The following is a 13,408-nucleotide window of genomic DNA, read 5'->3' on the forward strand; positions in this document are numbered from 1 at the left end:
AGAGGGATCCCTCCTCAGTTGCTCTTCCTGAGGTTTCTACCGTTTTTTTTCCCCCGTTAAAGGGTTTTTTTGGGGGGAGTTTTTCCTTATCCGTTGTGAGGGTCCAAAGGACAGAGGGATGTTGTATGCTGTAAAGCCCTGTGAGGCAAATTGTGATTTGTGATATTGGGCTTTATAAATAAAATTGAATTGAAAATTGAAATTGAATTTAAAGGGATAGTTCACCCAAAATCAAAATTCTGTTATCATCCACAATTGTGATTTAAGAGGGAGCTGTTCATTTTACAATAAGACACTTTTTTTAAATCCAGATTTATCAAGAAAAAGACAACAAATCACAAGGCAATAACAATAATGTTTAAGGGTGTAGATAAAACCATCATAACTGTGATACTGTCCTTATCAAATGTTTTGGATACAATACAAAAGTCGATACGAGAACGTCTGGAACAATCCTCATTACTCCACGTGTAAATTTGACTCTTTGGAAATTTCTCTCTCCATATATCAGTTCTTCCTCAGTTCAATCCTTGTCTTTGGTCTGATTTATTCTTTTGAGCTTTGTTCCTTCCCATCTTATCTGAGTTCTGTTGTATGGTTGTGCTCTATAGATTTAATTGCAAACTACAACTGTTTAGTACGTTAAAGATGTGTTGCTGATTACTGCTTGAAGTGGCGACGAGGTCTGAAAATATTTTGAGAAGGTCTTTTAAAAAGGTATTGAAATTCAGGATTCCTGGTAATCTATGATAATAAAAAAGCAACTCAAATTAGAAATGAAGTTCTCATGAATGTTTGTCTGTAAAATGCCAAAAGGTTTACATGGATTGTCTAAACAAATGCCTGTTTTCTCCCTAGCTGCACAATCGGAGGTATTTAAGGAGGCCCCAGCAGCCAAGCAAGTGAACGGACAGTTTGACATGATCTGACAGCAGTTTCTCACGCACAGTATGTATTGCCCAAATTGAATGTATCCTAGTTACAAAGTTTAATGGCTTTGACCTAAGTCCAAATATTGCTGATCGTCTTCATAAGCTGCTCCTGTGCTTCACAATTGTGGAACAGAGTCCAGCTCCCAATACACATTCATTGCATTGAGAAAAAGGCCTCAAAATTACTCTTATTGCACATAACAGGCAATAAGTAGATTCTGCTAGTATATGTTAGAAAAACCTATGTAATTATGTCAAATTTTAAACGTCATCCCACGGGGATACGTTGCTTTTTCACTGTGGTGAAAAAATAATCCATACCATACATCCACAATGTTGACTTGCCTTATAACAAATGCAGACATTGTTGTTTATCTTCTTTATGTTGAGTTGACTGTGGTCTCGCACACAGCTTAATCCACCAGAGACATTTAGCTCTGTTTAGATGTGGTTTAGGTAATGGGATGTTGGGGATGAAATATACCCCAATGCCTAGCCTCTCAGGACACCTCGTATCAGAGCTGTATTACCCCTGCACATTTTGATGGCTTCTGGACGAAACCAGGTCCATCTGTCTCCAAAAGTTGTGTATAGCACCTTGTATCTTGAGAAATTGCTTTGACACTTAGCTGCTATGCTAACGGCTACTATGAGAGCACGGTCAGACTGAATAATGCAGTGAAACGAAATGGCAATTCTGAGTATCAGGCTAGCAATGCATTGAGTTGAGTATGTGCAGTCAGCTCACACTGCATACTCAAAAATTCTTGATAATTTAGTATACATGCGGGCGTTTCTTGCACACATAATCAACATACTATGCAGCTGAAACACTACATACTCAATCTGACATACTTAGCATGAATAGTACATTAGTAATACAGTATGATGGACAGCATGACAGCTCCTCAAGTAAAGCCAAAACATCTCAATCACCCCCTGGTGGCTGGCTGTAGTATAGGACATAAAGTCCACCCTCTCCATGTTGACAACTGGAACATGGGCCAAACTCAAAAAAACTCCAAGTATGCATAATTTATTTATTTTTTTGTAGGTAGGTAGGTAGTTCTATGTTTCTATTTCCAGTTTTGCCTTGCAATTAATGCATATGGAGGTCTAGTCAAAGTAACTTACTTGTAGAGCACAGGAGCAGCTGCTGAAGAAGCTGCTCAATATTTTGGACTTGCAGTATGGACAGTACAACACAAAAGTTATGAATATCACTTTAAAGGATAAAACTGGTATAGTATTTACTTATTGTAAACATGGCCTGTGAAAAGAGCAAAATCTGCAATGCTTTTCTGTTAACTATGGTCCATCTATCCACCGCCAGAAATATATATTTCATATCATGTAACTATTTGAACTCCATGGTATTTAAAAATAAAACAAGTCACATATTTGAAATTTTTCTTTGCTCTGCACAGCTTTTTTTTTAAACAATATTTTTCAAGATAACATACTGATCATTACTGTATGATTATATTGCGAGTGTCATGTTTTGAAAAAGTTTATCATAGACTGTTGCTCATGCCCATGCAGTAGAATAGGAGGGGGCATTTTTACTGGATGGGCGGGGCAGGGAGCTATCTGGTTTCTGCTATTAGGGATTGTGACTGAAAACATGTCATTTGGGCCCAGGGTATAAAATATTGAAATATTCCAACTTTTTTTTTTTTTTCATATAAAAACAATATTTTAGAAGTAAAACACTATATTGAACAATTATATAAAGTAACTGCTGAATACCTTACATTTACAGAGATTGCCTTAGCTGTTTTTAATGTGTAATGACTTACTATCCTTGTTTTTCTGTCAAATGAAAGTTTTTAACAATATTTGTTAAGATTAATAAAATGATTGTTTAATACCCTAAATTTACAGATATTATCTTTAAATATACATATTAATGTATTTTGATGTACAGTGTTTAACCCTTTAATACCGGCGGGAGCACCCGCAATCCCATTTGCATATTGATTTTTAAATGCCGGTAGAATTGCAACCAAATAAGAGAGCAATAATTCTTTTTGCATTTAAAACCGGAGGAGTTACTCTAACTTACCATGCATTCATCATGTCCCAGAGTGCTGTTTCCTTGCACTGACAGATTTGTAGAAAAACAGTAAAAAGCGCTAAGAAGAAAAACATTATAATCCTGATCGCGGGTATTCACAGCACTTCCTATGTTGGACTAAACGTCATCACGTTGTGAGCATGAACACACACACCAGACACTCACCACACACTCGCACACATATATTTATGGAACCGCAACAACCCGGACGCGCGAAACGGCTTTTCTCCCGGCGCGAAGCTTTCAAGCTAATTACAGCGTCGGATGAAGATTCACTCCACTCATCTGGTCCGGATTCTGCCGACAGTGGAGATGACGCTGACCTCATCCAAGGGAGAGATCCTTCCTATGGCACGTATGTATATATTCATGAAATATTGTTTGTTTATGAGTAAGAGTAAAGTAAAAAAAAAATATATATGTAACACAACTGAAAGCATTTTGCACTAAATACGCACCATTATTGTATTACTCTCATGTTGAACACATCTAACACACTGTGTAACATCTGTATGCAGAGTTGTCGATGATGAGGAGGAGGAAGTGGGGGGGGTCTCCTCGCCCTGCACCCCGGAGGGAGGCAGAGGGGGAGGAAGGAGTCGGTCTCCAGCAAACAGAGGCTCCAGGTCAGAGACACTCCCTGGTGATGCAGCTGGCTGGAGAACCGAAAAGGAGCCTGACATCTTGCCACATCCCCTACCATATTTTCTGCCCAAAAGGAGGCCAGGTGTGAAGCCACCTCTATCACAGTATGTGGACAATCCCTCTCCATCTGAGCTGTTCAGGATGTACTTTCACCGGGCTGCCATCAAAACACTGTGTGCTAACACCAATAAAAATGCAGCAAACATATTGCTCATCGTGGACAGGAACTGTCACAAGACCTATCACAGCTCCCCCGATGCTATTGAAAAGTAATGTTTGACTTTGAACTTTGGTTGTTCTATTGTAAATAGTTTATTTTGATGTACATGTTGTATTTTTGCTAATTGTGCACAAAGTGCATTTAACTTTCATTTTTGTCACATATTATAAAAAATGAGTGTATCTCAAAAATTAAGTTATGAAAACACTCAAAATAAATTTTCTGTGGTTTGAAAGGATTTTGTGCAACTTTTTTACATTTACAATTTTGAGGGATACAGCCATGATATTTCTGTATTTAGAAAAATATGTGTAAAAACAAAAACGATTTTCATTTTTTTAGTGGTTTATTGCACTTTTTAGCAATTTCTTTCATTAGTATGGACATATGTCCACACATATTATTAAAATTTGGGATTTAAGGGTTGTATTGATGTATAGCATATTAAAATACTCCAAAAAATGGCCCTACAGCAGGTAAAATTGTAAAGATATGCTCTGGCGGACTTGTTCTATGGTAGGTCAGAAAGGGTTAATTTTCCATTGTCCAATTCTCTAAAATAACTAATACTGTAAATGTGCAAAATTCCTATTTGATTAAAGGTACGTATTTTGTTTATACATTGTGTCATTGTTTTTTTTACTTGGGGAAACCACAATTATGCAGCAAATCAGTGTAGATGGACAAGATGGTTTCATGAAATGACTACTAAATACCCTTAATTTACAGGGATTGGCCTTACATGTAGCTATTTTTGATGTATTTGTAATGTATTTAGCTTGTTTTTCCACTGTCCAATAGTTGTTTTTTTAATATACTAATTCTCTAAAATGACAGATTAGTACTGTAAATTTGCAGATATTTAGCTTAAGTTTTATGAACCTACTTTGTTTTTATACGTTATAACTTTGTTAATGTACATGGAAAAAATAGTATTTTAACATGAAATTACTGTAGATAGACTTGGCTGTTTCCTAAAATACATAATGTATACCGTGAAATTACAGAGATTAATGTGAAAGGTATTTGGATTTTAATGTTTTTTGACATAATATGTATGTTATTTTACAGTATAATGGGCATTTATCAACTATAATATACTGTATTTTAATTAATTTTGACTGTAACATCTACTCTGTATTTTTACAGTTATTGTATGTAGTTCTGTGATACAGTTATTAACTGTAATTTTACGGTATCCATTTGGAAACTTTGCTGCCAGTCCTTTTACCGTTTTTTTTACAGTTTTTTTTTTTTTTTTACAGTGTGTGTAGAGTCAGCGAACAAGCACAAATTCAAAACAAGATGATAGCTGGTGTCGAACAAGAGACTGTACATTATGCTCGTGACAGGCGCTCAGAGATGCATTCCTCTGCACCACAACATAATCAGAAGGAGCACACGGGACATGCAAACAAAAATAAATGGCCAAATAATCTCTGCTGTTATTGTGCATGACAGAATGAGGTGTCCAGCATTCGGCATAATTTGCAAAGCATGTGGAAAGAAAAACCACTTTGCAAAAGTATGCAAGCAAGCTCAGCGGAGGCCACAGGTAAGTTCTCTTGGTGAGGATGCAGAGCAGGATGAAGAAGAGACCAATGAATTGTTCTTCCTATCAAATATCAATGCTGTGGAACAGGGAAATGAGAAGTGGCTTGTCAACCTCAAATTAACACCATACATCACTGAACCAGTGACGTATGACCCTAGCCACACAATCACATGTCAGTTAGACACAGGGGCAACAACTGATGTCATCAGCTTCAGAGACCTGCAGCTCATCACACGAGGTAATGGAACCCACAGCCGCAGCGACAAGATGCCAGGAGCCGCCGGACCATGTAGACAGGGCCCCCCTCAATGAGCCGGGGGGGAGGTAGGGGTTGGGAAGCGGGAACCAGGGCGCTCTCCCTGGCAGGCTTGACCTGGCTGACATGGAATGTGGGATGCACTCTCATGGCCCTGGGAAGCTTCAAACGAACAGTCACTGGATTAATCACTTTAGATATGGGAAAAGGGCCAATGAACCTGGGAGCCAGTTTCCTATTCTCCACTCACAGGGGGAGATTCTTGGTGGAGAGCCAGACACGTTGTCCACTCTGGTAGGCCGGCGCAGGGGCACGGCGACGGTCAGCCGCCTTCTTGTAGCGTTCCAAGTTACGCATGAGGGTAGAACGAGCACGGTCCCAGGTCCGCCGGCACCGCCGGATCAAGGCCATCGCAGAGGGGACACTGACCTCACGCTCCAGCGCAGGAAAGGCAGGTGATTGGTACCCGTAGAGAACATGGAAGGGAGACAGACCCGTGGAGGAACATGGCAGGGAGTTGTGGGCGTATTCTACCCAGATGAGCCGGCGGCACCACGACGACGGGTTCTGGGTAGCCAAACATCGGGGACTGGTTTCCAACTCTTGGTTTAGCCTCTCCGTCTGGCCGTTGGCCTGCAGATGGTGGCCAGAAGAGAGACTCACAGAGGCGCCAAGAGACGTGCAGAAAGCCCACCAAAACTGTGCCACAAACTGCGGACCCTGGTCGGAAACAATGTCTCTGGGAAAGCCATGAAAACGAAAGACATGGTGAAGGAGTGCCTCGGCTGTTTCCTTGGCCGAGGGGAGCTTAGGCATAGGGATAAAGTGCACCATCTTAGAAAAATGATCCACCACCGTAAGAACGGTGGTGTTACCTTCAGAGACAGGAAGTCCTGTGACAAAGTCCACGGAGATGTCCGACCAGGGTCTCAGTGGCACAGGCAGGGGGCGCAGAAGCCCAGCAGACGGCTTGTGAGAGGGCTTACAGGAGGCGCAAACGGGGCAGGCGGCGAAGTACTCGGCCACCTCCTTCTCCATAGCCGGCCACCAAAACCACTGTCGGATGACGAACATGGTACGTTGAACTCCGGGGTGACAGGAAATGCGAGAGGTGTGGGCCCAGTGGCTGACCTGGGAGTGGAGAGGGACAGGCACAAACAAGCGGTTGGGCGGAACGCCCTCCGGGACTTGACAGTTAGTTAGGGCGTGTTTTACCTTTCCCTCTATCTCCCAGGTGACGGCCCCAACGACGCAGGAGGCAGGAAGGATGGGAGAATGGTCAGGCTCGAATCTCTCGGATGAGAACACTCGGGAGAGGGCCTCGGGTTTTCCATTCTTGGAACCAGGTCTGTAGGACAGATTAAAATGGAAGCGGTTAAAGAACAGTGCCCACCTGGCCTGACGAGAGTTGAGCCTCTTGGCAGTTCTCAGGTACTCGAGGTTCTTATGGTCAGTCCAGACCAGGGGCCTCATTTATAAAAGAGTGCTTAGGATTCAGACTAAAAGTTGACGTGCGCCCAAAAGCTGAAAATGGTGTGCGCCAAAAAATAATCTGATTTATAAAACCGTGCGCACGCACACTTGCACGCAATGTTCTCTTTATAAATCACAGACCTCCTGGACTTGTGCGCACCCAGATCCGCCTCATATTCCGCCCTCTACATGCCCTAGTTCAACCATAAATGGTCATGCAAATCACCTCATGAATGAGATCTGCATATAAATAAGCCGGCATGCGAGTGTTCTCTCGTTGTGTGAGTCACGGCGAAGCCGGCATGCGAGTGTTCTCTCGTTGTGTGAGTCACGGCGACGGGTGAGAAACGAACCAAAAAACAGAATTTCTCCAAGACTGAGCTAGAGACCCTTTAATGGGAGGTGGAGGGCTGAAGAAAGATTTTATTTGGTGGCCACAGCAGCGGGATCACTAATATAAGAAAGCGAAATGAAGTGGCAACACATCAACGCTGCTGATGCTGTCAGCTGTGTCTGTGGGACTGCATGGACAGTGCCATCTTGCGCAATTACGCATGAGGGTCACCGCAGTATTTATATGTTTATGGCAATTAGTCTGATCAGACTCCCGGCCTGAATTATAGCATGAACCAGTGATATCCCTGTCCCAAAATACAACGTGTAATTTGAAATACAATTCAACGATGAAAGTGTAATAGGCGAACACGTTTCTTCATGCCGGTTTTGTCATGAACAGCACATGTCTAAGTAGGGCTGATGAAATGAGTGTAACGGTTGTGCTTAATGGCTGTATTTCGAGACATGATAAATGCACTGGAAATATTTAGCTAAATAAATAAATATATTCCATGCAGTCGCGCCATCCTCTCCCCCTCCTGCGCTCACAGAGTGGACAATGAGACGTTAGAGGCAGTGCAGATTAAATAAGTATTTAGAAAGAATTTCAATTCAGGATTTGAGTTGGATTTTACAATGTTTTTATGAAACAATTAAAACTCACTCCAAGCGCAAAATTAGGCTGCTGGATTTAATTTCAATGATAACGTGGATCTAAGGTGGATATAGCGTGACTCAGAGTTTGCTTACAGGTGCGCACATTCTCCCGCCAAGTTTATTTTTATAAATCACAACCTTTGCGTGGTAAATGTTGTATGCCACTTTCAAGCCCCGTTTTGTTCGTAAGCAAGCTTTATAAATGAGGCCCCAGGAACGGAAGTTCAGCCCCCTCAAGCCAGTGACGCCACTCCTCCAGGGCGACCTTGATGGCCAACAGCTCTCGGTTTCCCACATCGTAGTTCCTCTCAGTGCTGGAAAGCTTCTTAGAGAGGAAGGCACATGGGTGGAGCCTGTTGTCAGCAGGAGAGCGTTGGGAAAGAACAGCCCCCACCCCGGTATCAGAGGCGTCCACCTCCACCATGAACTGCAAGGCAGGGTCGGGGGTGGAGAGTACAGGAGCCGAGGTGAAGATGAGGTGGAAGGCCAATCTGCCACAGCACTGACTTTCTCTGGGTCCATCTTGATGCTTCCTTCAGCGATGATGAGCCCCAGGAAGGAGACCAAGGACTGGTGGAACTCACACTTCTCAGTTTTAACTAACAGTTGGTTCTGGAGGAGGCGCTCCAGAACCTGACGGACATGCTGGACATGGGAAGACCCGTCAGGGGAGGAGATCAGGATGTCATCCAGGTACACTAACACAAAAACATCGAGCATATCTCTGAGAACATCGTTAACCAGGGCCTGAAAAACTGCAGGAGCATTGGTGAGACCAAAAGGCATGACTAGGTACTCATAATGAGTAAATACGGTTTTCCATTCGTCCCCCTCCCTTATTCTTACTAGGTGGTAGGCATTACGAAGGTCCAGCTTAGTAAAAATCTTAGCACAATGTAACAGTTCAAAAGCTGATGACATGAGAGGGAGGGGGTACCTGTTGCGGATGGTTATGTTGTTGAGACCTTGGTAATCAATGCACGAACGTAGAGACTTGTCCTTCTTGTCCACAAAAAAGAAACCGGCACCAGCAGGCGAAGAAGAGGGGCGAATGAGACCAGCAGCCAGGGACTCCTTGATGTACTTGGACATGGCGGCGGTTTCGGGTCCTGAGAGAGAGTATAGCCTCCCCTTGGGAGGGGAAGTCCCGGGGCGAAGGTCAATTGCGCAGTCATAGGGTCTATGAGGGGGGAGAGCAGTAGCCCGAGACTTATTGAAAACTTGTTTTAGGTCATGATAACAAGAGGGTACCTTATGGAGAGCAGGGAAATCCTTTTCCAGGTCCACAGGTTCAGCAGGAGCAGGAGTCTTCGGACGGCAATGACTGAAGCGGGGGAACCACCCCACAAGCCGTCGTGCACATATGGCAGACCTGAGTTGCCACTGACTATGTGTGGGACGTGTTGGTACCCAAGAGGTACCCCCGATCCATAGTGGGGCCTCCTTGATTGGACTTGGCTCAGACCCATTGAGGCATGGACACAGGACGTCTGGGAATGTCCTGTGTTAGCAGCAGATGGTTTGAGTCCTGCGGATTGCGAGGTGGTGTACTGGCACTTCCCACAGATGCTCAATCAGCTTGGGATTTGGGGAATGTGAAGGCTAGGTCAAAACCTTGAGCTCATTGTCACATTCCTCAGGCCATCCCTGAGCAATTTTTGTGGTGTGGTATGGTGCATTGTCCTGCTGGGGGGGCACTGCCATCGAAGAGTGCCATTGCCATGAGGGGAGGTACGTGGTCTGCAACTGTGTTTGGATGGGCAGTGCTTATCAAGTGGTATCCATATAAATGCCAGGACCTAAGGTTTCCCAGCATAACATTACATTGTAACAAGATGATCAATGTTTCAACAGTCAGTGGTTATAATGTTGTGACTGATCAATGTAAAGTGATTTTCTAATATAGAACAAATGAAAACTGGCAGTATGACAGAGCAACCAGTCAGATGATGAAAGGCCAGCTTGACACTGGTAAGTATGTACAGCTGGAGCCTCAGGCTTTTGATTTACACATGGGTTTGTAAAATCTTAGTTTGAAACTAGATTCATTTATAGTGAGCACTTATTTGATTGCCTTTATAAGACTTTTCCTCCAATAGATTTGTAATTCAGGAACGGAGAACCCAGCTTAATGTGAGTGACTGTAGCCTGTGTGTGTTTAATCACAGGTGCGGCTTTGGCTTAAATATAATGACAAGTAACGTGTCAGTTCTCGTAATGAGCATTACAGGTATGGGTGGGTGCGGATTTTCAAAAATTGACCTGTGCAGGACTCTGGTAGTGATGCACTGTCAAAAGAGAAGCCCACATTTCTGGTTGTAAGGAAAAAACACTTGAATAAAACTTGAATGAAAAAATAAAACAGCTGCAAACATGCTGACACTGATAAATCCAGACAAACCAATGACTAAAACATCATGTGTCCTTGCTTTCTAAAATCTGGCCTGGCACCTCTCTCATCCCGCCGCTCTTCCACATGCTGACTGAAGCTATGCATGACTCCAATGCAACAGAGAGTCCATGTTACCAGGCTGACGCATAATCAATAGGACAAGCACTCTCCAAATAGGGTTTTAACTTTTATTGAGCTCACTAAAGAATGAGTGCCCCGCTCTGTATACATGCACAGTTCTGCTCTGTCAGACCTAACTGCATTTTGTCTGAGATTCAGGCAACTTTTAGTGCTGACTTCTGCTCACTGTGATGAAAACCATGAATAATAGAGTGTAGCGGGCCCTGATTGATACATGACAGAGGTCTTAAAACAAAGAAATCAATCTGCTGCGCGTCTGAAAATGACCAAGCATCCTCAAGGAGAAATTAAAGATGCTGATTAGAATTACCAGAGAAATGTGTTGTGTAATTTGTCTTTTATTTATTCTTTGGTGAAAATGTTGCATCCATCTTTCTGTAGTTTCTGATCTTGCATTCATTTAATTTCAACTTTAAAAAGGCCAGAAGAAGAAGAAGAAGATATACTTCATTAAACCTTGAGGTGAAATTCAGTTTTTCACCCTGTTGTCATATACACACAGGCCCTAACATGACCTATACATGCATTAAATGGAGAAATGTCAGAGCAGAGGGGCTGTCTTGGACAGGCACCCTGCACCTCAACAGTGCCTGGCACCACTCCAGCTACCAGTCCATGCTCCAAATTTGGTCCAGAGGGGGACTTGATCCAGCAACCCTCCAGTTCCCAACCCCAGCGTCCGGACTGAGCTACTGCAATGAGCGAAGCCTAGCCTAAATAAAAAAAAAAAAAAAAAAAAAAGCAAGATATATTGTATTACATTTATTATTGTATTGCACACCTAATACAATATCAGGGTTCCTACAGCTTAAGGCAAGTTAAATTTAAGACTTTTTAAGACTTTTTTAATGCCACTTCAAATAAAATTTAAGACCAATGACACAATCAACACAAATTAAATAAATGAATAAATCTCCAACTCCCTCATTTGATTTGTATGATTGGTGTTTTGTCACAGTGTTCAGACACCACAGTACCTTTGCTTTTAGTGTAGGTGTGCACCCGAACACTAGGTTCGTTCGAGATGAGCCAGGCCTGCGCAGATTCACCGGCGATCGGCACACAATGCATGCCGGTTAGTTTTGTGTCCTACTTCATCCCGACTTGCTCTGACATATTACAAAAGTGGACGGCGATAAAACCGCGAGAGCGAGGTGGCTCCAGTTTCTAGAGCCAGGCGCAGTTGCTCTCCACCGACTGCACCGTCTGGCTCTCACCTGATCTAAGAGCTGATTGGTTCAGATGCTGACTCAACAATATGACGTTTTAGATGACTCCTTTAATTTTAGAGATTAAGATTGTATTTGTCTGATTTTAAGGTTTATTCTGTGAACAGAAAACATGTTGTGTGACTGATGGTGAAGTTTAGTTGTCAGAGACTTAATACATTCATCATAAACTATACAGAGTCTACTGTATATTAACACTGGACTTTTATAATTATTGAAGTATTTAGCAACACAGAGACTTGTGGTCAGTGGGATGTGAGGATTCTTAAAATAACATGTACAGATGTGAAGCCCTGACTGTATCTGACTGAGCCTTAATGAAAGCTGTTGTCTTGTATTTTTTTTCCTCTGAAATTATTAACCTTATAGTCAAGCACTGTTTATTCAGCCTGTGTAGTTGAGGGGACAGGTCAAACTGATATGATGCTGATTTACAGGAGAATTCATGTCAAATGGAGGATAAACCATGAACATAAACTACAGATCACCTGTAAAGCATTTTAATAAATTAATCTATCATAATTAAAACAACTGGAGACTGAAAACAAACTGATATATGGGTCTGATCACTTTTTTAATGAATTGACATCATTCCAGACAGGAGTGTGTCTCTGACTTCCTGTACGGACTGAAGGCTGCTGGAAACTGTCGGGAAACTGTCCGACTTCACCGCGGCTTTTTGTCACCACCTCCCACCGCTCTCGTCTACTTTCCAGGCGAGGCGCAGTTCATCTCGAACGAGCCTATTGTCCGGAGATTTGGTGCTGCTGTCCCTGTTGTTGATATCGGAGATGAGGGTGGAGGCACGGTAGAGACGAGAGTAGAACAGAACTGGGAAATACCTGGCGTTTGTTGACAGCTTGATTTTGAGGCTTTGTGTTTCATGCTGTGCATGTGGGACTCCACTGCCTTGATTACCATCGTGCCGAGTTTGAAACATTTCTTGTACAAAATACACCGTGCCTCGTATAAATTGCCTGGTTTCAGCCATCCAGAAAAATCTTTGTTGGACAGCCAATTTTCATTAAATTTAGACTTGTGACCATGTGGTCCGACTGCTACATGAATGACGTGCATCTGCTCTAAGAGTCACGGCTGCAAACACATCACTGTTTTGTTGGTTCCGCTTTCGTGATTGCGTGATGTTACTGCTATTCGGCAAATTATTTTTAAAAAATGAATTTTTAGACTGATTACAATCATAAAATCCTACTTACCACGTGTTAACATTTTTAAGACTTTTGAAAGATTGATTTAAGACATTTTAATGCCAATTAAGGCCTTATTTTTAGATTAATGAATTAAATGCCTTTTAAGACTTTTTAAAGGAGCAATAAGCGAAATTCATCATTTCTAGATTGAAGGAATTAAAAAATTGCTATGTGAAGAACTAGAGGTGTAATTTCATCTGGAGTATAGCATGACCTCATGCACCCTCTCTCTGTGTTGATCTCCAGCCCATTGTTTACAAGCCGGTCCGGCTGCGCGTTCATGT

The sequence above is a fragment of the Epinephelus moara genome, chromosome 4, assembly GCF_006386435.1.
Source record: "Epinephelus moara isolate mb chromosome 4, YSFRI_EMoa_1.0, whole genome shotgun sequence".
Classification (NCBI taxonomy): Eukaryota; Metazoa; Chordata; class Actinopteri; order Perciformes; family Serranidae; genus Epinephelus; species Epinephelus moara.